The following is a 26,391-nucleotide window of genomic DNA, read 5'->3' on the forward strand; positions in this document are numbered from 1 at the left end:
CTGAACTTGACCTCTTCAGATAAACCCTTGGATATTGACTAGATATAAAATGTGGGACACTGGCTGGGTCCAGGAGGCAAGAGAAAGAGGGTAGCCTCTTCCCCTCCAATGTCTGAGTTCCCAAGAAATAAAACTACATGAATGCTCACTTCATTTCTCCTGATATATCAAGGACTCCAGATGTAAGCTCATTGATAGTCTTGGTGTGTGCTTCAGTATTTGTGCTTTTAATAGATATTGCAAGTGTGTTTAATGTGAAAATAGAAACGGAGGGCTCTTAAAAGAGCTTACTCAAAATCCTGCCAATTACTGAAGTCTACCAGACAAGCAGGAGCCACTTTTTTTTTTTTTTTTGATACGAGAGGGGAAAATGTTTCCACAAAAGCCAGGCCCTTTGTCTTTAAAAATATTCATCTCTCGGGTACCGAGTTATAATAGTAAATACAAATGCAGCTGTGTCACATTAAAAGACAGCCAAGTTCAGTACAACGTTCAGGGCACTGTTATGTCACTTTAAAATATATGGTGTTATCTAAAAATGGTACTGGCTCTGACTTTGCAGCTCTATGTTTGGTTTCCCAAGAAGGTAATCTTTAAGTCAAGTGTCACTTAGTGCCAATGTGCTCATCTGTGTAATCTATTTTAGCTTCTAAAGTTTCTCATCACCTGGTTTCAAACATTTGAAGGCAAAAAGTAACCAGGATTCCATTGCAAGTCCCAAAGTAAGTTATTATAGCTAGAAGTGAACAAGTAAATAACTGGGGCCCGAGCTACTGCCCAGGCCGGTCCTCAGCTGGCTTTGCGTCTGAGCAGCTCATGGTTCCTGATCCCAGTCTGAAGTAACTTTGTGGAAATGCAAAGGTCAGATTGGCCATAACCCTCTGCGGCCCCTAGTAGAGCTAAGGAATTAAAAGTTGCTTAAACCTTTTTCCTGTTGCCAGTTTTTCTTAAACATTAACTTCATTTTTTTTTTCCAACTGTGATTTGCAAAGAATAGCAAAGCTTAGCCAACTGCAATTTCAAAGTATTGCCTCTTAAGCCCAGGCCAAGTGTGTAGACTTGATAGAATTCTGATTAATGCATCTTATTACATTAATTTTCGGAGGAACCCGAAGGCATTTCTCCTCTTCCTAGTGCAGCCTGGTCTGCCAGAAGCATTTGTCCACTTAAAGAGCTAATGTCTTCAGCTACCAACAACCATAAAACTGAATATCTATCGGAAGAGTTGGCTTCTTCAGATGCGCAGAAGGCATAGTACAAAATAGATATAGAACTTGGCTGAACTTTGCTTCAAATTTGCCAATCAAAACTCACAAACTTATGCCAAGTTGGCTACAAAACCTCTTACTTGGAGCCAACACTAATTATGTCAACACAGAAGTTCAGGTTTAGCCTCTGTCAAGTCCTGCACTTGTGGGCATCCGGGATGAGTAGTTTGTGTGTAGGAAATGAGCCCCACTCCCACAAGCTCTGTCCTCTCCCAGCGCCCTCCTAAAACTCTGAGGAAGTCCTCAAGCCCCAGCCTTCTATTCCTCTGGACCATGCCTCTCCACCCTCTGACTTGGATGAAAAGGGTCTGCAGGCAGTCAGATCGCCCCAGGGAAAGGTTTTCCGACAAGCCCAAGCCTTCTTATCATCATAGTTTTAGTGTGTTTTGTTTTGTTTTGTTTTGTTTTTAAGAAATGAGAAAGCTTCTCATTGGGCTTTTCCAGGGAGCTGACTCTGAGAGGAAGTTCATCCTACAGAACTTTTCTTAGGGTCGCCGCCCATGGAATGCAGCTGGTGTGGGCCCAGGAAGAAGTTGAGCTGAGATGCAGCTGAACAGGCATCTCAGCCAACCTCATGGAGAGCTCTGGAGCTAACAGGGCCCATCAGAGTGTCCACCCCCATTGAGTTAATGTACCCAGGCCCTCATGTGCCTGCTCTGATTAAACATTGGTTGGACTGCCCCAGGAAGGATGCGACTCTCTGAAGTTCATCCACACTTTCAGGAATTGACACCTGAAGGTCCTGGGCCTTCCTGGAAGGGAGATCTAAGTCACACCAGTGGCCACCTACTTTCCAGTATGTATACATCGCAGCTCCTGCCCTATGCTTTCTTCTACCCTGGCCCTCCCACACCATCACCAATTATAGCACACAAACCTCTTTGGTTTAGGGTTGGTGTGAGCCGTTCTGTAGCCTTGATGACTTAGGCCTTAAAGCACAGTAGGAAGCCCTGGGACAAGGAAGACCTGGGTTTGCATGTTGTCTCAACTGTGTAACTAGCTTTCCAGCCAACTCATTAACTGTTCAGGGCCTTTGTTTCTTTTTCTCTAAAATGGAGCCAACCATACTTAATTTCAAAGGTTACTTAAGTCTAAGTGAGGATATTGGCATAAATTCATTAGCATGGAGAGAAGGAATATAAAGTAGAGGTTAAACGTATGGGTTAAGAGCAGAGTCAGAAGCCTAGGCTGGCATCTCTTTTTCTTAGTTGAATGTTTCTGAGCAAGTCACTTAATCTCTCTAATCCTTAGTGTGCTCAGCTCTAGACTGGAGTTTTTTGAAAATTAAATGAAAATGGTAGTGGTGAAGGGCTTAGCGGTGTACTTGGCCCATAGCCCTCAATTGTTCATTTCATAACAAGCATTTGCTCTTCTCCTTCTGCATCCCCACCCAGTGGGCTCCCTCTGCAGGCTCAGGTCACTCCTCTTGCATCTTCTCAGCCTTCTCTGATTCTTGGTTAAGATGAGCCAAGCTCAGCCGGACAGTTGTTGTAATGAGTGGTTCAATTAACCACCATTTATTTGTCTCATTAAATGTTTTCGGTTACCCCAATGTGCTCGAGAGCCACCAGGCCCCAACATTTTCATCCCTAAGTGAAAGCATGGAGGCATCTCTGATGTGGTTCAGGGTTCAGGATTTTGAATCACTGAGACTTGAACTCAACCCTGGGTTTGCAGCTTCCTAGGTAAACTGGTTATTCTTTTTTACTCTTTGTTTGGTATTAACATCTGTAAAATGGGGATGATAATGTGGCAGAAACAAAAAAAAATGCAAGTAAGATCTTTTTCTTATTAATCTTTTACTGTAACCTTCATCATTCCTTTGACTCCTGTGAGCACCTGTAGAGGGCCTGGTGCTCTGGTAGGCACTCAGGACACACACTGACCCTGCTGGCCGGAGACATACGAGAAGCCCCCAGCCAGTTGAGCCTAAGTCCAAAAATAAGGCAAGAACAGTTATGACTGCCTTATGGCCAAAAAGCCGAGTGTACAGCTCAAGAATGTTCTTTCCCACACGAGACCTGAAACTCTGGACACCACAGACTTTGCACACCTCAGACTAGTGTAAGTGGTGCCATCAGGAGGCTGGAAATACCGATGGAATCAGATAAGACCCATCGGGAAATTGTCTGCGGACACATTGGTGTTCTTAAATCATGTTTCCATCCTTAAAAATAAAGTTCCCTAATGGTGACCAGAGAAGTTCTACTTGGGCCCTTCCTGTTAGTAAAGTTGACCGTTGACTCCCAAGATGATCCAGGCAGCTTTTCTTGGAGTCGGTGGGGCAGGCGCTGGGTTAGAGCGCCCTCAGTGAAAATGGAGACACCAGGCCTTTCCTCAAGAAGTTGCCTCGCGTTTTCACATAAACCATACCGCCTGTTTGGGTCTTCCTAGGGCTGCCGTAACAAATCACCACAAACTGGGCCACTTGAAACAACAGAAATTTACTGTCTCACAGAGCAGGAGGCCAGAAGTGTCAAATCAAGGTACTGGCAGGGGTGACTCCTTCTGTCACACGCCCTTCTTCTAGCTTCTCATGGTTGTCAGCAACCATTAGCATTCTTTGGCTTATGGAAACATCACTCTAATCTTTGCCGCCATTCTTACATCACCTTCATCTCTGTGTCCCTGTGTATCCTTTTCAGCCACTTATAAGTACAGCACTCAATGGACCCACCCTAATCTAGTATTGTCTCATCTTGATCCTTACCTTAATTGTATCTGCAAAGACCCTATTCCCAAACATAGTCACACTCTGAGGTTCTGGATGAACATGAATTTGGGGAAGCACTATCCAACCCACTGTAGTGCTTGGCACACACGTGGTTCATCTCTCTTAGCCTTAATCCTATGCGTCTTCTATATGTCAGGAATTGTGATTTAACATCTACCTGCCCTTCCCCCATAGTGAGCCTCATCTCTGCCTGATGAGCAGAAAAATGACAAAAGTGAAGAAACTGAGGCCCAGATATGTAGACTGACTCAGTCTAGGTTACACAGCTAAATCAAGATGGAAGTGGGTTGAAAGCCAGCCAAACCAGCTATGTCTAGCCTCTGGCTTATCCTCCCTCCATCCACTCCCCAGTTGGCTTCTCATTTGGAAAACCCAAAGACAAATAAATAAAGTAAATGAACTGCAGGATTGTGAAATGTCGTGGTCCTTCCATTTGCCCATTGTATAATCTTAGCAGCATCCAGAATGTTCGCAGTGCCATTTCCAGGAGGGTTGTTCATTTCCTGTAAGGTCACAAGGTCAAGTTCAGGTGGCTGACATTTTACACCCGTATGTTTACCATGTTTATAACTTTTAAAGGTGCCTTCAGGAAGCACCGAGGCGTGCGGCATTTCATATGTGAAAAAAAGAAGCCTGGGGAAGCTAAGTTGCTTGCTAGGATTGAAACCCACGTTTCTCTATTTCTAAAACTGGACTGAGCTTTTGAGAAAATGCAAAGAAAATACCTGAACAGTCCCAGACACAAAATAGATGCTCAGTAAACACCATCTAAGATTCGGGGTTCTGAGTCCAAAACAGATCATCCCCATCTCCAGCTAGAATCTTAAATATTAAAATAAACTCCTTGGTGTTTTAAAATCTACTTGAAACAACTAAAATTCCCATCTCCAGCTAGAATTTTCAATATTTTGGAAATAAAACCTTCAGAGTCTAGACATTTGCCAGAACCAGGAAGCATAGATTTCCAAATGGACAGCATATTGTTTTCAATCCTTCCATCACTTCTCCTCCTAGAGGAAATAATAAAATGCATTGCAGGGCCAAAGCTTTTTATAGGACATCATCATCATCGAACAGACACTTAGCATATTTAAGCTGGAATCCAAGGGAACAAGAATGTTGGGAGAGATTCCTAAGGAAGCCTGTTTTCTCTTCAAGGATGTAATCAAACTGCAAAGTAATTCCTAACAGGCAGCCATTTGTGAATTAGGAAGGAAGAGAAAAAAGGTTACTAAAAAGGAACATCACAAGGGGGCTCGATTAAGCAAAAGGAACTGGAAAAAGAGAAAAGAGGCTTGCATGTTGTTTGTAAATTTGCGAATAAATTCCGTTAAAGAAATATTGGATTCATATTCAACTTGAAAAACAGGGAAAGGCCTTTTATTGCCTGCTTAGAAGTTTGAATACACTTTCAGTAGCTCTTCGTTATCTCAAATTAAATCTTAAATGGAGCTTGTGGTTCTGTGAATTAATACTCCGGCCTTTCAGCCCTGCTGCTGAGGTCATTCAAATCTAATGGTGGAAATGGTCACAGGGTCAGCCCTTGGTCGGCACTGTATAGAAATGCCTTAATGATGCCAGCAGATGTTTGTATTCTGCAGCTGGGGTGGCTGGGCCACGGGGGGCTTAGGTAGGGGAGGGGCTTGGTAATCACATTATTGTATCAGCAGCCTGTGTGAATGAGGACGTAAGAATCCCAGGCCATCCCACAATTCCATGCTGAATTTGGAGGCAAGTGCCTCCCAAAGCAGAAAGATGTAAGGGAAGCCATTATCGCCTGCATGTTTGCCATGGTGACCCACATCTCGGGGTGCCACAGAAGGAGATGGGTCACCTGCCTTCATAATTGCATGCCTCATTCTAGAGATATTGCATTCCTTTAATAAATGTTGAATAAAGGCCTCATCTGTGGTCTAACAGACATTGTTCTGTAAAACAGCCCAAGCCCCTGGTGTCAGGGAGTTTACATAAAGTTTACATAAATGTTCACATATATCCCTGCAAAGCTGTGCATTTAAGGATGGCTGAGAACATGCTGACGTGAAATATATAAGAACACAGACTTTCAAGGAATTCCTTGACTTGGCTCTTTCTCTTTATGCCACAGTCTTCTTTTTTCTTTAAGTAGCATCATGGAGCACTCACTATTGGCAAGACACAGAGCTATGTTTTTCAGTTATAGTCCTATTTAGAACCAGCCAGCCAAGTTCAAGTGATTTCCCCACCATTTGATAGATAATGGAAGGGAAGTCACAGAGCCCGTGGTAAATAGCTTTGTCAGGGGACATGACCTCAGGTCTCTCTGGTCACAAAACTGCCATGCTTTCCAGGACCCCAGCTTGCCTCTCGAGGAGGCGGGGCAGGGCGGGGGGTGGGGTGGGGGGGCTGCAGCAGATTTATCTGCAAAGCGCATGAGCATCGATGGAAGGTGTAAATAAGTGAAAAACTGATTGGCTGATCCTCTGAAACAGTGAGAACTGGCACTAGTCAAGTAGTGGTCATGGGCCGGACTCTGTGCGAAGAGCTTTACACACATGACATCAGGGCAGCCTCTGAAGGGGAAGCGTGGCGGTGAAGCCCATTTTACAGATGGGATAGTAAAGGTCAGTGGCATAAGCTCACGGAGCAAGTTGGGGAGCTGGGGTTCTGTGTGACTCCAGGGCCAGGTATATAATTTCATAGACTCCCCTTCTCTTTGCCCCGCCTCCACACACGTACACACGCACATTTTTTTTTTTTTCAGCACATTTCTGGCTCCCTTTCCCAGCAGGGAGACTCGAGTGTTTGGAGGACCTGGAAAGGTGAGGTCTAAGAGGACAAGTAGAAACCACTCTAGGACTTTAGGACAGGAGCCAGGCATTCCTGCCCCCCTTGTTGGGAGTGAGCTCTGGGCAGATTTATGGATCAGAGTGAGGGGCCTGGTCTGGCCAACATGACGGGGACAGAGTTGCAGTGGAAGCTGTCAGTTCATGAAGGGGAATTAGCTTCTGGGTGTCAGTAGGTGCGAATTGCTGCAGGCGCTGACGACTGGGGGCTCTGGTGTCCCTATTAACTCCTCAGACCGTGAGGCCTTAATGGCACCCCTGCCAACAGTGCAAGAGGTAGCTAGTGACAGTGGGAAAGAGGGCTGCCAGCTAATATAATCTGAATACCTGACCAGGAGCTTGGGGTCCAGGGACGCTGAGGGCTGGCTCCTGCTCCCTGTCACAGCGACGAAGATGATGACAATAAAAGAGCAGCCTCCAGAGAGGAGCGTCGATCCTGGGGCCAGGTCAGAGCTGTGATGCAAAACATAAAATTATCCCTGTGAGTGGAGGCGGCTCGGGGCGAGAGAAGAGAGGGAAAGGGTAGGACTAGCATTTAGGCAGCGCCTGCCGTGAACGGGCTGCTGACGTCATCATCATCTTTAGAACTGTTATCTGCAGTCTGTGGAGTATCTACAATATACCCAGCACTGCACTGGGTACTTTTCATTATTATTAATATGTAATTATGTATAATAATTTAATTTATAACAGTATATCTTATTTATTGAGGTCCTACTATATGACAAATACTATTATTATGTATTAATAATAAACAATATAATTCATCACTATGTGCCAAATTCCTCGCTGTTTTTTAACTGCACTATATTGTGTGCCAGTTATGTGCCAATTATCTTTTATGAATTGCTGTTGCCATTATCACCTCTAAACTCCTGATCCTGAAAAGTGAGTCCTATCATTATTTCTATTTTACAAATAGGCAGTCTGGGACTCAGAGAGCTGGATTTGAAACCAAGCGATAGAGACACTCATGCCTCTGTCCTTCGAGCAGCATTTCTGAATCCTACGTGCATATTTTCTTTTAATCCTGAAATGTAGCTGTGGTTCTCTCCATTTCATAGGTGACGAAATCAAGAGCCATAGAGATTAAGAAAATTGCCCAAGCTACAGAGCTGTAAAATGCAAAGCTAGAATTTAAACCTTTGGCTCTTTTCCCCTTGCCACGATACCTTTGCTCATGTAAGGCTCAAGGAGTTAGGAACGGGGGTCTGGTCTGGTCCCAAAAGCTGGAGGGGCAGCTGCTTCAAGGCTTCAGGGAGGCACAAATGGGTTTGGAACTTGGTGGAACCGAGGCCAGGTTTGTCACTGGGAAGAAGGTATGGAGAGGGTTCCAAGCCAGACTAGAACACAGGTTCTTAAATTTCAGCATACTTCAGGATTGCTTGGGGGCCATTTCTCAGATCTCATTTTAATGATTCTGTACAATTTAGTTGTACAAGTTTGGGTTAAGGTTAGGGTCAGGGATGGGACCCAGCAATGTGCCTGTTTAACTAGCAGCTCTTAAAAACTTTGGCAGCAGCAGCTACAGCAGCAATCATAACAATCGTAACAACAAAAGAAGGAGGAGGCAGAGGGAAGGAAAGAAGTAAAGAGAAAAGAAAGGAAGAAGGAGAGAAGGGAGAAAGTGTCAACCTCAAAGTAATTTTTGTATCTAGATGATAGGTGTATGGTGTTACTATGTTGTTTTCTCTCCTTTTATATATGTTTAAAAAACAATAAACATATTTGTGTCTGTCACCTAACCATCCGTCCGGCACAGCATGGCTAAGGTATCTTTCTCTCTCTCTTTCTCTCTCTCTTTCCCTCCCTGTCCCCATTCCCACCCTCCTCGGCTCCTTTTTTTGTTTGTTTCCATTAAGAAAATGGTAGCACCTATCTGACTATTTTCATGGCTTCTTGAAGAGGCCTAAAATTAGAGTAAACAAATTACCCATTACTAGGGACGACCTGAGTCCCCCCCAGCAGATCCCAGCATCTTCTTTCACCTCCAAGAGATATTCTCCAAGGTCACTAAATTAGGGCTTCAGACAATCGAAAAATTGAATCTCAGTACATCTATTTTCCTAACAAAATTTTCGCAGTGCCGATTGGGGCTGACAGGTGCGGCCATGAAGCTTTCTGGGCTGTTCAGGTCGATTTGGCCGAACAGGACGGCATCAGCTTGTATTGGAGGGAACATCTGAGCAGCTCAGGGCCCCCTGGGAGTCAGAGAGTTCCTTACCTCCTTGCCACGGTAAATGACTATTTCTGTCCTTCGCAGAGCTTCCTCTCCTCCTTCTCCTCCAGCCCCATCCTCACCCCCTGCAGCTGCCAGGTCAGGTGCCTCTTCTTCAATTATTTATCAAAAGGGCCATTGCAATCATTGCAAACACGTTTAGGAGTATCTGGAAACCGTGTTCGTTTTGAGGGTACTAATGATGCAACCACAATCACAGTCTTTGTCGGAGGGGAGGGGCAGGGATGTGAGATTTGGGGAGTGAAGTCTGTAAGAGAAGGAGGGGCTTCCCTCCAGGCCCCCTAGGCCTTACAGCTGCCACAGTCTGCCTGGTTCAGGGGCTTGCAGAGGTGGAAATCACCCAGGACTTGGAGGCTGAAGACCGCAGCTCTCTGATTGCTAGCTCTGTGGCTTTGGATGTCACATCCCCTGTCAAGCCTTCATTTCCTCATCTACGTGCTGTGCTTTAGCCAGTGCTTTAACCAGAGAACATGCGTGTGCTCCTGGGGTGTGAGATAACACCTGAAGTAGCCCTCCGTGAGCCTGAAGATTTTCCTTAAAAGTTCTAGGGGAAGTTTGCAATCTACTCAAAATGCGTCTTCACATACATGTAAAAATGATAGTTTAATTGGCTTAGCCATGAAAAACTGATGCTCTAGGAAGATGCACTGAGTTTATCCTGTGGCTTGGAGTACTTGCTTGGTACTTCACCTGGGAACCCAGGTGCATGTCCTCAACTGCACAATGCCAATACCGACTTCCAAGGTAGAGGCAGGCTGCATGCTTATTGGGCGTGTGACATTAGGCAGGTCACCTTAACCTTTCTATTCTTGCGTATTTACTCATCTATGGAAGAGTGATCATAACATTATATACATTTTTAAGAGTATCAAGAGAATCAAATAAGATACTTATAAAATATGATCCCTGGTACATCATAAGTGCTTAATAAATGTTAACAAAACTAGTGGTTACTACTATTACATCCAGAAATTTTTAATGAGCACCTATCTGTAGCACCCAATGCCAAGCCCTGGAACGAAATCTCCTAGAAGACACAGGCGGTGGTAGGAGGGAAAATTCATGCTTGGCAGATCCAAACATTGTTTATCCTTGTGTAATTTCTGTTTCTCAAATGGCCTTCCTCTTTTCTTGCTTTCAGTGACAGCTGTTTGTGACACTTACATCTCTTTTTCCTGGATTCACATATTCATTCCTAGGTCTTTGCAGCAGTTATCTATTGCTGCTTAACAGATTACCCCAAAACTTCATGGCTTCAAACAATACATATTCAGTATCTTACAGTTTCTATGGGTCAGAAATTAGGGAGTAGCTTAGGTAGGTGGTTCTGGCACAGGATTTCTCATGAAGTTGCAGTCAAGTAGTTGGCTGGGGCTACAGTCTCTGAAGGCTTGAGCAAGCTTGAAATTTTACATCCAAGATGGTTTGTGCACATGGCTTGTGGTAGGAGGCCTCAGTTCACCAAGCAGGCCTCTCCACAGGGCTGCTTGAGCATCCTCCCAATATGGAACCTGGCCAAGTGAACGATCTCAGAGCGCAAGGAGGAAGCTATGGTGCCTTTTAAGACAGCGGTCTTTGACATCACCACTGTCAGAAACTGTAATCTCAGCTATGTTCACTTCATTGTAAACGAGCTCCTGAAGACCATACTTAAGGAGAGAGCAACTCAGCTCCACTATTTGGAGGGAAGGCTATCCAGGAATGTGTGAGCGTCAAGTAGTTTAAAGTAACCATGATCTCCCACTTCAGTATGCTCGGGCTCTCTTGAACACCTGATTGGTTCACGGATTCAGCCCTCGGCAAGGGCATAAGTATGGGAAAATATATCAGTCCCTTCTCTCTAGGTCAGCAAGATCACCACCTTCTCTTGAGTGGTTGTGATTGGAGAGTGGACAGCCCAAAGGAATCCATTTATAACAGTGTAGTCACAGGCCAGCAGGGGACTGGAGGAAATAACTTGAGAGAGGGAACCTTGAACCCCCTCAATCACATTCCTTAGAGGAGCTCTCCAAAGACAGATTACACCCTTTTGTAATCATTTCACCAGTAGCTTTTGAACTCACTGATTTTCTTTGTTTATTTCTCCCACTGAGAGCAAGAAACTTGCCTTGAAGAATCACTTTTTTGGATAGTGCGGATGGTAGGGCCCCTCCCCACCCCAGCAGTGTCTTCTATTGAGCATTGGCCAGATATAGAAAAACAAAGTGACCAGGTCAGCATTTTCTCTCCCTTTTTAAAGCCTCAACTCACACCTTTTCCTACGTTCTGCTTCTTCCTTCAATATAGCCATGATACTATTTTACTTAACACTCTGTCCATCTCCCTCTCCTCCCCGTGACTCCTCTTCCTTCTTCTCCTCATTCTTGTGTATTTTCAGGAAAGAAAATTGGGTTACAGTACCTACAACATGCAACAAAGGTGCTTGGCTATTATAACTCCATTAGGCTCCTCACGCCTGGGTCTGATTTTTAATAACTTAACTTTCGCTCCTTTATTGCACATGTGTTCCTTTCTCTTGTGTATTCCTGGAATGTAAGGAATCTTAACATTTGTAAGGTACTTAGAGTTTTCACAGAATTTCCTGAGCATTATTGCCTCAGTGCATCATCTGTGAAATTACATATGATTATACCCATTTTTCAGATGAGGAAACTGAGGCTTAAGAGGCTCCAGTAAGTTACCCAGAATTGCACAGCTCCTAAGTGGAAGAGGCAGCCCTCAAGTTATAGTCTGCCGGCTCATAAATTGTATGTTTTTTCTACCATACCATATGGGTAGAACATAAGCTCTTTGAGGCCAAGTTTAACGACTCACTCTGTTTTGTATCCTTTTGCTTTTTCTCGTCTTGCATATATTAGGTACTCAGACACTTCAGTTGAATGAGTGAATGAGTGTATGAATGATACCATTGGCAAATCAAAACACTGCTCACACATGCATCCTAGAATCAGGCTTTAGCATTTACCTCAGATAGGGAAGTCTGGAAGTTAGTGTTATGGAGGCCAGTAAGACAAATGGCTCATTCAGTGACCGTGCCCTGAATAACAACAGGATGCAAACACTTCCTTCTTCTCATAAATCTCTTAAATCAGCATCGTCCGTGCTGAGCAAGGCCCGTGTATTCTGGTAGCAAACACCGAGAGGCCCAAAAGGCTAATCTGGGACCATGTCCCCACCAAACACTGCCCTATGCTAAGTCTGCAAAATATTTAAATAAGGGGTTAATTTATAAAGTGAGCTACAGGAAAGTTTCCAGAACTGCTGTGTGTGTGTCTCATAAATCGACACAAATTGAATCTAGCTTTCTGTGCCCGTCAGCTACTAGGTAAACCAAAATTTATTGAGAGGTGTATAGGTTGCCATCCAAAGAAACATAGTAAATGAGAAAAGTATATCCTCAGGAGGCGTGTAAACAAGGTTGAAGGCTGGCAGATACAATACGAGTCCGAATGTAACATCCCCATTGCTGGGGAATCAGAAGTACGGTCCAGTTCATTGGAAATGGAGTCTGGGCTCCCAGAATCCCTTGTTCTAATCTTGAACGTTCTACTGTCTTCTTAATAGACTAGGATTTTGCATATTGCAAGGAGAATTCATGGTGTGGAAGGATACAGACAAAGGGGAGTGCAAACTTGGGTGTTTTGCATATGTCGAATTACTAGACTAGTTTATCCAGAACCAAGAGTTATGTAACATGTAAATATGAAGCTTTAGTTTTTATTATTATGACTATTTTTGATAGTCATGTATGCATGCCACGTACCACATTAGTCTGAGCGATGGGGGTGCCGCTCGTGTCTGCCAGTGTCCTACTGTGACGCAGGCACCGTGCTGAGGGTTTTACTTACTTTAGTTCCAGTGCTTTGAGGATGCACTCCTTTCGGGAGCTCTGGAGATTGCTGTTAATGAGCCCATTTTGCAGAGAAGGAAAGTGGGCTCCACAAATGAATCCTGAGAATTTTCAGCTAATACATTACTTTGAATCCACTTTATTTGTTTGTTTGTTTGGTCATTATCCAACATCGCCTCGCATTATTACAGTGGTCTTCTCATTATCTAGAAAACAAATTGCCAGCATTCTGGTAAAATGTCTTTGCCTAGCCAAATTATTTACTATTTCAATCCAGCTTTTATTCTTTAAGGTACAACATTCCAAGTGATATGCAAAATACCTTAGGAGTAAACCAGAACCTACATGTCAATAACGGTCACATCCTCTTGAAGGGGGCCAGCAGCGAACACGGTGTTACAAGAGAAACATCCTTTAAAATACTGAGTGTCATCTATGGCCATACCACCCTAAACAAGCCCGATCCCATCCGATCTCGGAAACTAAGCAGGATCAGGCCTGATTAGTGCTTGGATGGGAGACCACCTAGGAAAACCAGGTGCTGTAGGTGTTAAAAATAAAAATAAAAAATAAGGGATTGCAAACTGACAAGGTCCTTGTAATCTATGAGGTCAACCCAAGGGTCTCCTTGCCTAAAAAATAAAAAATATATAAGAAAAATAAATAAATAATGAGCATCCATGAACATATTACTGAAGCAGTTGTTGGTTGAAGAAAGTGGAGGCAGAATTATGCTGGACATGCAGTGAAATCAGAGCACTTAAGAATGTTCACACAATTTTTTACATGCAAATTGACTTAGGACCTTATAGTAGTCCTTTTGGCTAGATCGATTATAACTACATTTTATAGAGGAAGAAACAGAGAAGTGAAGTGACTCGCTTAAGGACACACAGCAATTCCGGAATTCATCCTTCACCAGTCTGACGTCATGCAGATGTTGGCAAACTGGGCTAAAGTGAGAAACTAAATGGAAAAAATACATACTGCCAAAATATTGCCAGGAGACAATTAGAAAAAATCTCTTGGACATCATTTAATAAGAAAAGAGGAAAAATTCAAATTTTAGATACTTCAATATACTGTTTTTTTTTCTGACTTTTCATAGAGTTAGGGATCTCAGTTATATCCTCAGATATATTTGAGACAAACAGCATGAAATAGAATTATGTTACTGCCTAAGCTACAACTTCTTCCAAGCCTTGTTATTCTTGTTCCCTTCAATGTATTTCAACTCCAAAATATAGTGACATGAAAATTGTGTATTCAGATTGTTCTATTGATTTGTTGAGAAAGTGACCTTGTATGCACACATGAAAATGAAGAGATCTATACTGCCTGGCTCCTTCTTTGTAAGGATCTGAGAACAAGACTGGGTAACATGTATTTATTTCACACCTAGAATGAATCTCCCTTTGCACAGACTAAGGACTTCCAAGAAAGGCTTCTTAGAAGGTTGTGCAGGTGTGGGCTATGCAAGGACACCTGATGGGGTGAATGCAAGGGCTGAAAACATTTGTTTCCTTTGCAAAAGCCAGTGGCTCTGGCCAGAGGTAGAGAGACCTCTTGGCAATCTGGACAATGGCTGTCACGGGGCCGAATTCTTCTTTTTCTATTACACACGAAAGCACACCACCATGGACCCATCTGAACGGTAGCATCCACCACTCTGGTAAGAAGGGATCCTGCTTCAGTACTTTTAGACATCTCTGCTCCCAGCCATGATCAACAAGCCATGCCTCTGGGTGGGAAAGAAGGGAGACGAGTATTCCTGAACCCCTGCACTGCACTAGGGCCTTACAAATGCAGTGCCTCATTTAATCCTTAAAACAGCCCTTGGGGTGGGTGGCATTAGGCCATTTGCCAGGAATAGAATGTGAGATACAGGGGTACAGGGAGTTAGTAAGTGGCAGAGACAAGGCTGGAACCCAAGAGTTCTGATCTAAATTCAGGTCTGTGTAATTATTCTATATATCCAAAGCTCCTGTGATTTGGATTTCTTATCACAGAACTGAGATGAAATAGAATTTCTCAGCTTATGGAACCAGGCAGTAGATGGGCTTTTGCCAAGAACCTTTTTTTTTTTTTAGCCCCAGATTCAGGGTTTAGCAGAGAGACAAAAGATGGAAGGTGAAGTGCAGTATAAGAGAGAAAGGGGAGAGTGGAGGTTGTTCTCCAGAACATAGAAGCTGCTTCTTCATCCCACACAACAGAAACCAGAGCCCAGATTATATTAATGAGAAGTTCCAGAATTGCATATTGTTCTTTGCTACTTAAGGAGGTGGGGGGAAGAATAAAAAGAAGAAGAAGAAGAAGAAAACCAGCACGTGGAAACTTAAAAAATGGTTAGCTGTATGTAAATGGATTTTATTATAACTGCTAGGCTGAACCGGAAGACTTGAGCTGTGTAAAATGTCACTTGCTCTTATCACGGTTCATGGAGATTACCTTTCAACACGAGTTTCATTTTCATTTCTTCCAACACTTGGAGAAGTGAACGAGGCAGTGACTCCTTTATTTCCTAATCCTCGCCAGCAACTTGCTTCTTCCTCTGTGTTTTGTGTCATTCTGTATGATATTGCATCAAGGCAATTCACGACAGTGGTTGAACCAAAAGCAATTTAAGTAAAAAATGGACAAATATGGATGTCATTTATAAGGCTTTTTCAAAGCCCTTTGACATCACTCAAAGCCTGAACACTTCTCAGAGTGAAACGCTTTTTTTTTTTTTTTTCTCCCAACAACGCAAGATTGGAGATTTAATACAGACCGCTTAGTGAGGCGTCTCCATGGTTCTTGGCCAGAAACCATTTCTTGGGGAAGAGAATATTTTGTATTATAGGCCAAGAAAGAGGGAGATAAAAAGATTGAGTGATTAGAAACCAAAGTGAATCCCCAAGGTGAATTTATGTTTATTATCTTTATTCATTTGTAATAATAGTCACATGTGATATTTGGGCAAATCACATATATTGGCATGGTGTTATGAGTGTTACAGTTATTGTAGTTAATTTTCATAATCATTCTGCATAGATAGAGCCATAAATATAAAGGCAAGTGTTATTGTCCCCATTTACAGATGAGAATACTGAGTCTCAGAGACCCATGATGGCCAAAAAAATCTTGAGTTTGAAAATTCACTTTGTGTAACTCTAATGGTATTTTAATTACACCATTCTCTGGTTTTGAGAACAGCTGGCAAAATTAGAAGCCAGAAACTCTGTTTTGACCATGTGCCTTCCTCTCTGTGTCTGGGGTTGTGAGAAAGGCCAGCAGCTTGAGAGCCTCCTTGTCTAACTCCATCAGCCTATGCTTTGGAAGATAGTTCTTCATGTTCCATGGATGATAGAGAAGCAGAGGAAAGCAACTCAGGGAGCTGAGAACAGGCCGTGGTCATTCCCAGGAAGCAAGGCCAAGTGTAATCAGAAAGATAGGCCAGTGCATTGCATTACATAGTGACGGAAACCCAGTGACAGAAAACCCAGTAAAGAGAGAACAGAAACATTCCTCACACCCCAGAGGGTGAAGAAGCCCATCTCAGAAGAGTAGACTTTAGCAGTTCTTAGAGATTGAATGGTGGAGATCACTCAAGACACAAGTGAATCTTAAAATATCGAAGCCTTTACACACACACACACACACACACACACACACACACACACGAGTATTTTCTTTGACTACGAAAGAACTACAGAACAGTGAAAAAAAACGTCATTCCCAAAAGGCTACATACTGTATGATTTTATTTACATAACATTTTTAAAGGGACTAAGTTATAGAAATGGAGAACAGGTTAGTGATTATCAGCAGTGCAAAAGTTTGAGGCGGCTATAAAAGGGCCACCTGAGAGAGCCTGGTAGCATAGAAATGGTCCGAATCTTGACTGTAGCAATGTCAATTCTTGGTAATAATATCATACTATAGTTTTGTGAGACATGACCATTGGAAGAAACTGCAGCAAAGGATATCTGGGATCTCTGTATTATTTTTCACAACTACATGTAGATCTACAATTATCTCAAAATTAAATTTAATTAAAAATTACAGAACATTTGAGAAAAAAAAATTCACCAAGGAGAAAATTTAAATCACCCATAGGTCCTCCACTCAAGAGTCACCATTTCTATTCTGTCTCTGCCTCCCTCCCTGCTTCCATTCCTCCTTCATACATATAACATGGAGAGGTTTTAAAATGTAGTTACATCTTGTCTATCTCCTAACATCTAACCTTTGCATCTTCTCAGAGAGGCTTTAAAGCTCTGTTTAAACCCTCTGGTTTGGCACTGATTTTGATGAAAAGACAGCCACGAGACCCCCCTCCGAGGAGCTGTGCATAAGGAATGGATGCATTTTATGTGCAGAGCTGCAGCCCACTTCCAACCCTGCTAATAGGTGTTAAGATTTTGCAATAAATATTACTTATGGCTGTTAATTGAGCTCCAGCCCGGATTGTCAGTACGTGTTTATTTTTTCTTTTTAATTTCTCTGAGTTCTCACAGTTTACGGGGGAGGAGGGAGAGAATAAAGTTAGGTTGGTTAGGGGGAAGCTTATTTGATATGTAATTTGCATCCCTCCCTGGCTAATATTCCTTCCAAATGACATGCATGGTTGGGGACAAAAATGGGGCTGAGGAAGAGGCGGGGGCGGGGGGGTGGCAGATCTCATTACCACTCCCACACCCTCCATGGTGCACCTGAGATTATTTCTCCAGGTGCCTTTGTTCTAAGCTGCTAGGAGTGACCTCCTAACCCCAGGCACCAGCCAAGCCTCAGGTCGAGGAAGAGTGGAAAACCTAAATTGTCTTTGTATTATTACCAGATATTAGCTGAGTGACTTGGGCAAGTTTCTTCATTTTTTAGATCCTTCATCCCCTCACCTTTCTGAGCCTCAGTTTTGTCATCTTTCAGTAAATAAGTTACTCGGTGCTTAGAAATTCAGACGAGTTGACACACGTGCACATGCTTTGCCAGTATGCAGTCAGTCCTATGCATGAGTTAGTTTTCATCATCATGGAATGCAAGGCACCTATTGTCTACAGTATGTTCCAGCTGGCCCTCATCATGTACTCATAGAGTAATTTTAGTATAAAATAATTACTATCACTAATCCTGACTGTACACATTCCTAACTCTGTGACACTGAATGAAGTCTTGAACCATTCTATGCCTTGCTTTTCTTGTTCTTATTTTAAAGAGAAATTGTTGTGTAAATTAGATGAGAGAAGGCATAAAGCATAATACATACTAAGGACTGAATGCATCTTTAGTTGACTAGTTCAGTGGTCCTCCAGACATTCAATGCAGAAGAGCTCATGGCTCTGCAGTATGGTTATAATGAAGAGTGATGATGACATGGCACAGTACCACCACCAAGTGAGGCTTATTGCTTAGTTTTTCTATGAGCCACTGGTTTATTTTGCATTGTGCATATCTGCATTAAACAGGATTCCTACACAGTTGGTCAGTCTTGAAGCTCACTATCTAACCTAGCGCTTCCTCATGAAATGTGCCTAGAAATTACCCAGGCCCCTGGAGTCTTGTTAAATGCAGATGCTGGGTTAGTAGGTCTCTGGCATTTAGTGGTTGGGGCCCATAAATCCATCCTGTGTTGCTGTAGACTGTCCACTGCATCCTGGTAACTGGCACATGTGCCATTAGACATTCAAATCAATCAAATCCTGTTTGTAATAATCTGAGCCCGGATTTCACTCTGCACGGAAACACAACGTGTACTGAATCTCCTACAAATGCAAGGACCTTCTAAATCCAGGGAAGATTATACTGTATTTTGTTCAAAACTTCCGCAAAATTTGGTTGCCATCTTGAAAAATCAGGCAGTGACTCTTATATTATTTGAGGCACCATAACCTGTGATTTGTCTGCATTTGTAACTCTTATCCTCATGGCAATTTAACAGGGATATACTGGAGCTGCCTCCTACTAGCCCATGGGAGCAGATTTTGCCCATTTCTTCCCAAATGTGCATTCCATGATGTCATTCTGATAGATTGAGATTGACCATGGTGAGTGTATTTACACCATGGTAATTGGCAAATGCTACCTACCAATCAGGGTGTGTGTATATTTATGCATGTATGTGTTTCTTTCCAGAAAGCTGGTTTACCAATATAATACTATGTCTATATAAAAATACATTTAGCCCTTATTTCAAGATGCCAAATATAAAGGGAACACATCAACAAAATTCTGGAGAACTTTGATTTATGTTTCTCAAATCCAAACCTATAAGTAGGTGCAAATATTTGACTGTTTCATTATGGGCTTCTGGTATAATCTTGTCCCAGCAGTTGCCTTTGAAAATGCATATTATATTGTCAATTATTTTTTTTCTCTTCTTTATTTTATAGTTAGGCCAATATAGTAATTTTTCATTCATCATCTATGTGGTTAGGTTATGCTGTTTATGAATTTCCTTTCGGGACCTTAATAAGAAGTTATAAAATATTTCTTTTAAAATGAGGGACTTTGGTTGCTGTGCATGAGCATCACTGATCTAATTAACTGCCAGGCAAGGCCTACAGACAGTGAGAGACCCAATTCTTCTCTTGAGGAGAAGGGATGCAAGGGCCGCATTATAAAGTCAAGTTGTAATCAACATCTTCTCTTCAAGGTGTCTAGGAGAAGTGCATTTTAATCTGATATTGGAATGAGCAGCATTGTGCCTTATAAGATAATCCAATATGAGCTAAGTCTGCACAGATTCAGCAATGCAGGAGTTGAGGAGGAGGAGAAGGGCAGAGAGGAGGAAGAAGCCAAAGCTGGAAATGGGTGGAACATGGTCAAAATTTTTTCGAAAAAGTGTATATAAAATCCAGGGATGAATGAATACGAGTTTCAAAGAAAGTTTCTACTCTACAAGAAAAAAAAAAGGAACATGGAATAAAAGCCTAGCTTTTAAAAATGCGCGTGCGTGCACACACACACACACGCACACACACACACACCACACACACACCACACATACCCTCTCATGGGATTGGCAGGTGGAGAGGCAGTTTTTAACAGGCTATTTTATCATAGCCTTCTGTTAGTGGCAAAAGTGCTACAAACACTGCACTAATGTTTGGGCCTTCGCTTTGCTTTTGGCAATCATTCTTCATTTTAGGGTTTTTTTTTTTTGGCACCATAGAAATGTTTCCGTAAATAGTGCATTTAATGGAGTGTGTTACTTTATTACTGTCAGCTACCATAACAGTAGAGGAAAATTCAATAAACACAAAAGCTAAGATCAGAACATAGAAAGCTCCCAATTCTCCATCCTCAATGAACTTGTACCTTTAAGCCTTGTAACCTTTCTGTTTTCTCACCTGTGAAATTCTTAGCTTTGGGGGTGGTGACAGCATTAAGTTCAGTGCCTGATTGATAGTAGATACCCAACCAAATTTAGGACATGTTTATTATTATGGTGGCTTTGCTGTAGACTTGCAAAGCCAAACACTCCTTCCTACATTGCTAAGATGTGAATGCTTAGTTCAGGGGCCAAGACCAGACTAAGCTTCGGGTGTTAGCAGCCTTCACATGCAACAAACCCATGAACAAAATGTTGTGATTCTTTGCCATGGAATAACTGGAAGCCACTTGCTCAGCTAGAGCGGGGAATCCAGCGAAAAGGAGGAAGTAAAAATTAAAAGGCATAAATATGTGGGAAAGTTAGCAAATCGGAATAATTGAGGAACAAAATAATTCATTTCCTCTCCCTGGCTCAGTGTAGATGCAAATGATATATCATTAAGTAAGTCCCCAATACAAAGGCATCCAGCATAACTGTTGCATCAAATATTTACCCAGAGCCAAGAGCAATTTTTTATTATGTTTTTTTTTATAAGTTTGATTTACTAACCTTCAGCGCAGTCCCTATTTTTAGAGGTTGGCTCATATTTCTAATTTGTTGTCTCTGAAGCACTGAATCCTTACTAGTGTTTCAGCTGTCCACTCGGTTCCTAATGGTAGAGCAACACTGAAAAGCATAATTACATTTCCTAATTATGTGTAATTAGGCAAAACCCAGATGATGTATTCAACGTGCTCTCAGAATAGCCAGGGGTCAAGGACTGTTGGAATTCAGTAACATTTTTATAAATAAGCTGGTGCGTTATTTAACGTTGGTGTCCAAGGTGGTGTTGGGTGCCTTATGGACCAATGCAATGGTTGAAATATATAGCATTCATTTATTTTGCCAAGTAGAGCTATCACTGATTCCCCACCCTCACCCCCTCCCCCTCTTTTTAAAACCAGGGTTTAGATTCTCTATTTTTAGCCCAAAAGAGGCCCTCTAAACTCAGACCCATAAAGTTCTACTTACTGACAGCCTATTTATTTTTTCAAAGCTTAATCCTTTTGAAACATGGAGAAATAAATACATCCTCTTATCTAGCATATGCCTGGGACGGGAAATAAATTCTTATTTTCCTATGGTGTGGTACTGGTGGGCTACGATGAATAATTTGGGCCGTCTCTCTGAAGATAATAGGGAAGCCTTCTCTATTACCAGTGATAATTATGAATCTCATAATAGAAAACATCCCGAGCCTGAACATCAATCAGGGAAGATAAACAATAGGAAATGATAGGTATACAAAAGGGAAAATGGCAGCCGCACATATGGAGGGAAAGACTCCAAAATTCTGGTGGGGTTATAAATCATAGAGTCAAATCATTTCCATGCAATTAATATCCTCAAATTAAAACATTGGTTTTTAGAGAAAAATTTTGCAAACTTTTCAGCTGGGCAATTGGCCACCTTACAAGATTTATCTGGGACCCGGTACTGCCCTCCTTCCTGAGTCTTGTGTATCTCTGGTCAGAGTTGGCTGGAGCACAGGCTGACAGTGTCATGGTGTGAGCTGGCCTGATGACCTCACTCCAGCTCACCAGGGACTGTACACTAAGAGGTCAGAGCTAGTGGTGGCTGACCCTTAGAATTCTAGGCCTTAAAAGCACAACAAAGGCTGGCTTACTGAGGCAAGAAGTCTAATTTCCTTTTACCAGCCTAAAAAACTGTTCCCAGCCATGTGGGCACAGCCCAGTGAAACACTTGGCAAAGTTGCAGACAAACGGCAAACTTTTATTCCAAAGGGTCATTGTCTCCTGCTACTTAATAGCCCTGCATTCATGCACTTTCTTATCTTGCTGTCATTTTCACCAAGTCCCAAGGTACCTCAATGGACTTCCTTAAAAAAAAAAAAAAAAAAAAAGTAAGGAATCCGTTCTTAACAGTGAGAAAACACTGCCTATGAGTCTGCTATTGCTGCTCAAAATTAAATTTAAGAGTGTTTAGCTAAACTATTTACTGCATCATGCACAGAGACCAACAAGATTTCTAGTCTTTCCTCCTACTGGTCAGGCCACAGCCCCTTCTGACACGAATCAAAGAGAATCTCTCCTTTCCACCCCTTATTTAAGAGTGGGCCGGAGATTTGAGTCAATTGTCAAATATGTCCTAAAGGCCACAAAATGTGCTCATGGATTTTGTTTTATAGGCTTAATATAATATATTATAAAACATATTTTTAAAGAAATGTATAAATTTTTTCCCCAAAGCAAGGGTTTTCCCATGCCATATAATTTTCTAAGTGTGGCTTTGCTGTGTTGTAGCCCATAATTTAAAATCAGCTTCCACAAGGCAAAAAATAACTCCAAGCTATGATTAAGTAGGTAATGGACAAGGTAACTAATATCCCCTGAAAGATAGCCTTCCAGACACTTATTTTAAGTGACACAATGGTTGAAAGTTGAAATGTGTAATCCTGTACTAATTTACCTGAGTTCTGGGGAATCAAGAAAAGACATTATAAACTGGCATATCTGGGCAGTTAGGACACGGAGCTGAGAGTGGATATTCTCTGTGTACATTTTAATGAGCCTGTGTGCCTCATTTTCCCCCATTTAAGTAAATGGGTTTATGCCTAACTGTGCTACTAGTTTTTTTTTTTTTCCATAAAATAATTCTTTAGTAAGGAGTGCCCTAGTCCAGTCTTAACCAATTCTGAGAGGGCAGTCTGTGCAGCGTGGATGGGAGAAGCATGGTAGGGTAGAAAAAGCATAGGCTTTGGAATTGAGCAAAATGGAGTTTGAATTCAAACAGGCATCAGGAGCTATGACCTTGAGAAAGTGTTTTTTTCATTTTTTTTTAATTTTTCGTTTTGAAATAAATTTCAGCTTACAGAAAAGTTACAAAATAGTGCAGAGAGTTCCTGTACACCCTCATGCAGCACCCCCTAATATTAACATGATATATTTTTCCACAACAAGAATTAGCATTGGTGCAATGCTGTTAACTCAATTCAACTAGCCAATGCTTTCTTTACATTTCATTGGTGTTTCTACTAATGTTTGTTTACTGTTCCAGAATGTAATCCAGGGTACCTCACTGCATTTGCTGGCATGTGTCCTCGGTCTCCTCTGATCTGTGACAGTATGAGTTTCATTCTTTTTATTGTTTTTTTTTTAATGACCTTGGTACTTTTAAAAGAGTCTGGTCAGCTATTTTGTAGAACATCAGTTTGGGTGTGTCTGATGTTTTCTCCTAATTAGGTTGAGGTTATACATTTTGGGCAAGAATACACACAAGTCTGTGCCCTTCTCAGTTCATCATATCAGAGGGCACGTAGCGTCAAAATGTCTAATTATTAGTAATGTTCACCTTGATCTCTTGGCTAAAGTGTTGTCTGCCAGACATAGACACTGAAAATTTCTGTTTTTCCCTTTGCAATAAATACATGTCTTGGGGGACATACTTTGAGACTATTTCTCCTCAAATTGTCATCCACTAGTTTTATCATCCATCTGTAACAATTACCATCTTGCCTGTAACAGTTAATGCTATGGTGTCCTAAAGGTGATTTTCCATTTCTCTCATGACTTCTACATTTAGTAATCAGAATTCTTCTTTGTAGAAAGCTATTTTCTCCATTTACTTTTAATCACTTATTCATTTATATCAGTATGGACACGTGGATATTTATTTTATTCTATAGGTCATAATACAATAATATTGATACATATTTCATTGCTCAGACTGTTCCAGCTTTGGCCACTGGGGGCTCTTTCATATTGGCTCCTGTGCTTTTTCAACGCGCCCCATCCTTTTCTGAGCCTCATCCTTTTCTTACATTTTGGCACTGAAAAATGCTACAGGCTCATCTTGTATTTCCCTGTCCTTATCTTGGACTTAACTACTTTCCAAGGAACACTGGTTCCTTTCATTGAAAAACAATGTTTAGAAATCAAGATTTGTCTTCTAGGTGTGCTCATTTTGCTGCAGAGATGTCATTGCTTCTAGGACCTCTTAATGGACAGTTTGGAAATATGTGTATATATTCAACTCATGCATACACGTATACTAACTCATGCATACACATATATCTGTATTTGTAATTGTTACAGACTTATTTATATTTACTTTCGTATTCATTTATATTTAAACCAAATTTATTATTTTTATTTTTATGTATATTATAATAAAATATATAATATAAATACATATTTATAATATAAAATATGTGTTATAAATATAACTGTACATGTATTTGAAAGATGAGTTTGTACCTGATTCCAATCCAACACAACTGAGTTTAGTCTCTCATTTCTTGGGGGATGTTATTTAACTATTCTAATTCTCACTTTTTCTACAAGATGAAAATAATAGCGACCACAATTTAGGATTTGGGGAAGACATGGTAGATTGAAAAAATGGTATATTATGAAAAAAAAAAAAGAAAAACAATTATTTCCTTCACTGAATGCACACCCATCCTATACGGCATTGTTCCACCCCTTAAATAGGGTTGACTAAGTGACTTGCCTTGACCAGTGGGACCTTAGCAAAGATACAAGCACAGGCATGACAAGCATTTGGATATTACAGCTTGCACTCTTGCTGCTTATGACCCTGAGACCACCACATAAAGAAGCCTGCTGTAGCCTGGAGGAGGATGAGAGGTCACATGAAGGTGCCCTCGTTGTCCTGGTGGATAGCCTGCCAACCTCCAGGCACATGAGTGAGGCTATTCCAGAGTCATCCAGTTACCAGCCAAGCCAACAGCTGACCTCAGACACATGAGTGATCCCAGCAGAGATCAGTCAAAACAGTACACACCAGAGAAGGAGCCCAACCCATAAGTATCCTGTTAAAAATCTGTAATGGACAGTTAAGGGAATTACCAGACAGTGAAAGAAACACGTGAGCTTGCAAACAAGGATTTCAGTGTAGATTTTGTCTTTATTCGGGGATCTTAAAGGAACAAGTTATAGTTAAAGTTTACATGGAAGAGCCTGCCATCGTTGTTCCGTATCTGGTGATTGCTATTTACATTCCTTTGTTGAGCCTATATCTTCATTTTTTTTTTTTTTTTAGCATAGAAGTGTTCATAAGTTGAACACTTCTGTTTCATGGTTAAGATGGATCAGAGGCCATGGATACTGACAATCGATTTGTCTGTTTTATTCTGTTTTTCCATGATTATATCTACTGCCTCATCTTGACTTACAAGCAAAACCTGGAACACATGTGTTTTATAGTTTATCTAGGAATAATACAGAAAATATCGCTGTTACTTTTAGTGGAAAAAAAATCAATTTTGTATCATTTATTTCAACCTATTTAAATGTGAATTTTGTTAAAAAATAAAATAAAAAAGAGCCCAGCCCATTCACAGACTTATGAACTTTTTATAACAAGTGATTATTGTTTTTATCTTTGGTAGTTTCGTTAGGCAGCAAATCCTAACAAATACAGAAGGCTTAGAGTCTATGTATGAAAAACAAATAGCATAATATCTCTTTTACAAAGTGAACTTTCAATCACAGCTGTTTTTAGTTGTTGATGTTGTTATTTTTGAGAAAAGCTTCAAATTCTGTTTGCTCCCCAACACTTGAATCAATCTAAGTAAATGAACTCTTTGCTAACTGTTGGAACCAGTCCTTTAGACTAGATCAGTGCCTTCAGAAAGAACCACTGTTAAGGTATAAGGCTCTGTGTGCTTAGCTCACGCCAAGATAGAGACAGAGCTCAGTCGATATGGGACATTAGGTAGAGTGAGCTCTGAGAGCCCTGAGGAATGGAAAGTCCTTTATCTGGTGCCTAAGGGTACAGGAAGCCTGACCTGGTGCAGAGAGGGGAGAGGGTACAGAGGAGGAAAGCAGAAGAGTATTTAAACAGGCCAAATTTAGCCTAATTAACAAATTTGCCTAGGGCTCACCTGAAGCAGAAAGTGAAGCCTAGATCAGGCTGCTTTCCTTAGACCAGTAAGGTAATGATGAGGTTGAACCACCAGGTCTCAGTCTCAAAGAAGAGACTCCCAAAATAGACAGGAGTTAGACAAAGAGACCTGTACATTTCTTTCCTCCTCTGAGATTCAGTATTTCCTTAATGACCCGCTGCATCTGTTTAGCACAGTTTTTTAATACTTGCAAACAAAGTTAGTGCACTTCTGTTTCTACGAGTTGTGATTATA

At 41.5% G+C, this 26,391-nt stretch overlaps 1 protein-coding gene and 1 pseudogene across 2 annotated transcripts in view; both read left to right on the plus strand.

Moving 5' to 3' along the window:
• WWOX (WW domain containing oxidoreductase) overlaps positions 1–26,391 on the plus strand; it is an 887,845-nt gene that overhangs the window by 559,223 nt on the left and 302,231 nt on the right. The window lies entirely within an intron of this gene.
• Positions 13,348–13,466, plus strand: LOC118611608 (annotated as a pseudogene).

This window comes from Rousettus aegyptiacus, unplaced genomic scaffold (genome assembly GCF_014176215.1).
Source record: "Rousettus aegyptiacus isolate mRouAeg1 unplaced genomic scaffold, mRouAeg1.p scaffold_m13_p_14, whole genome shotgun sequence".
Classification (NCBI taxonomy): domain Eukaryota; kingdom Metazoa; phylum Chordata; class Mammalia; order Chiroptera; family Pteropodidae; genus Rousettus; species Rousettus aegyptiacus.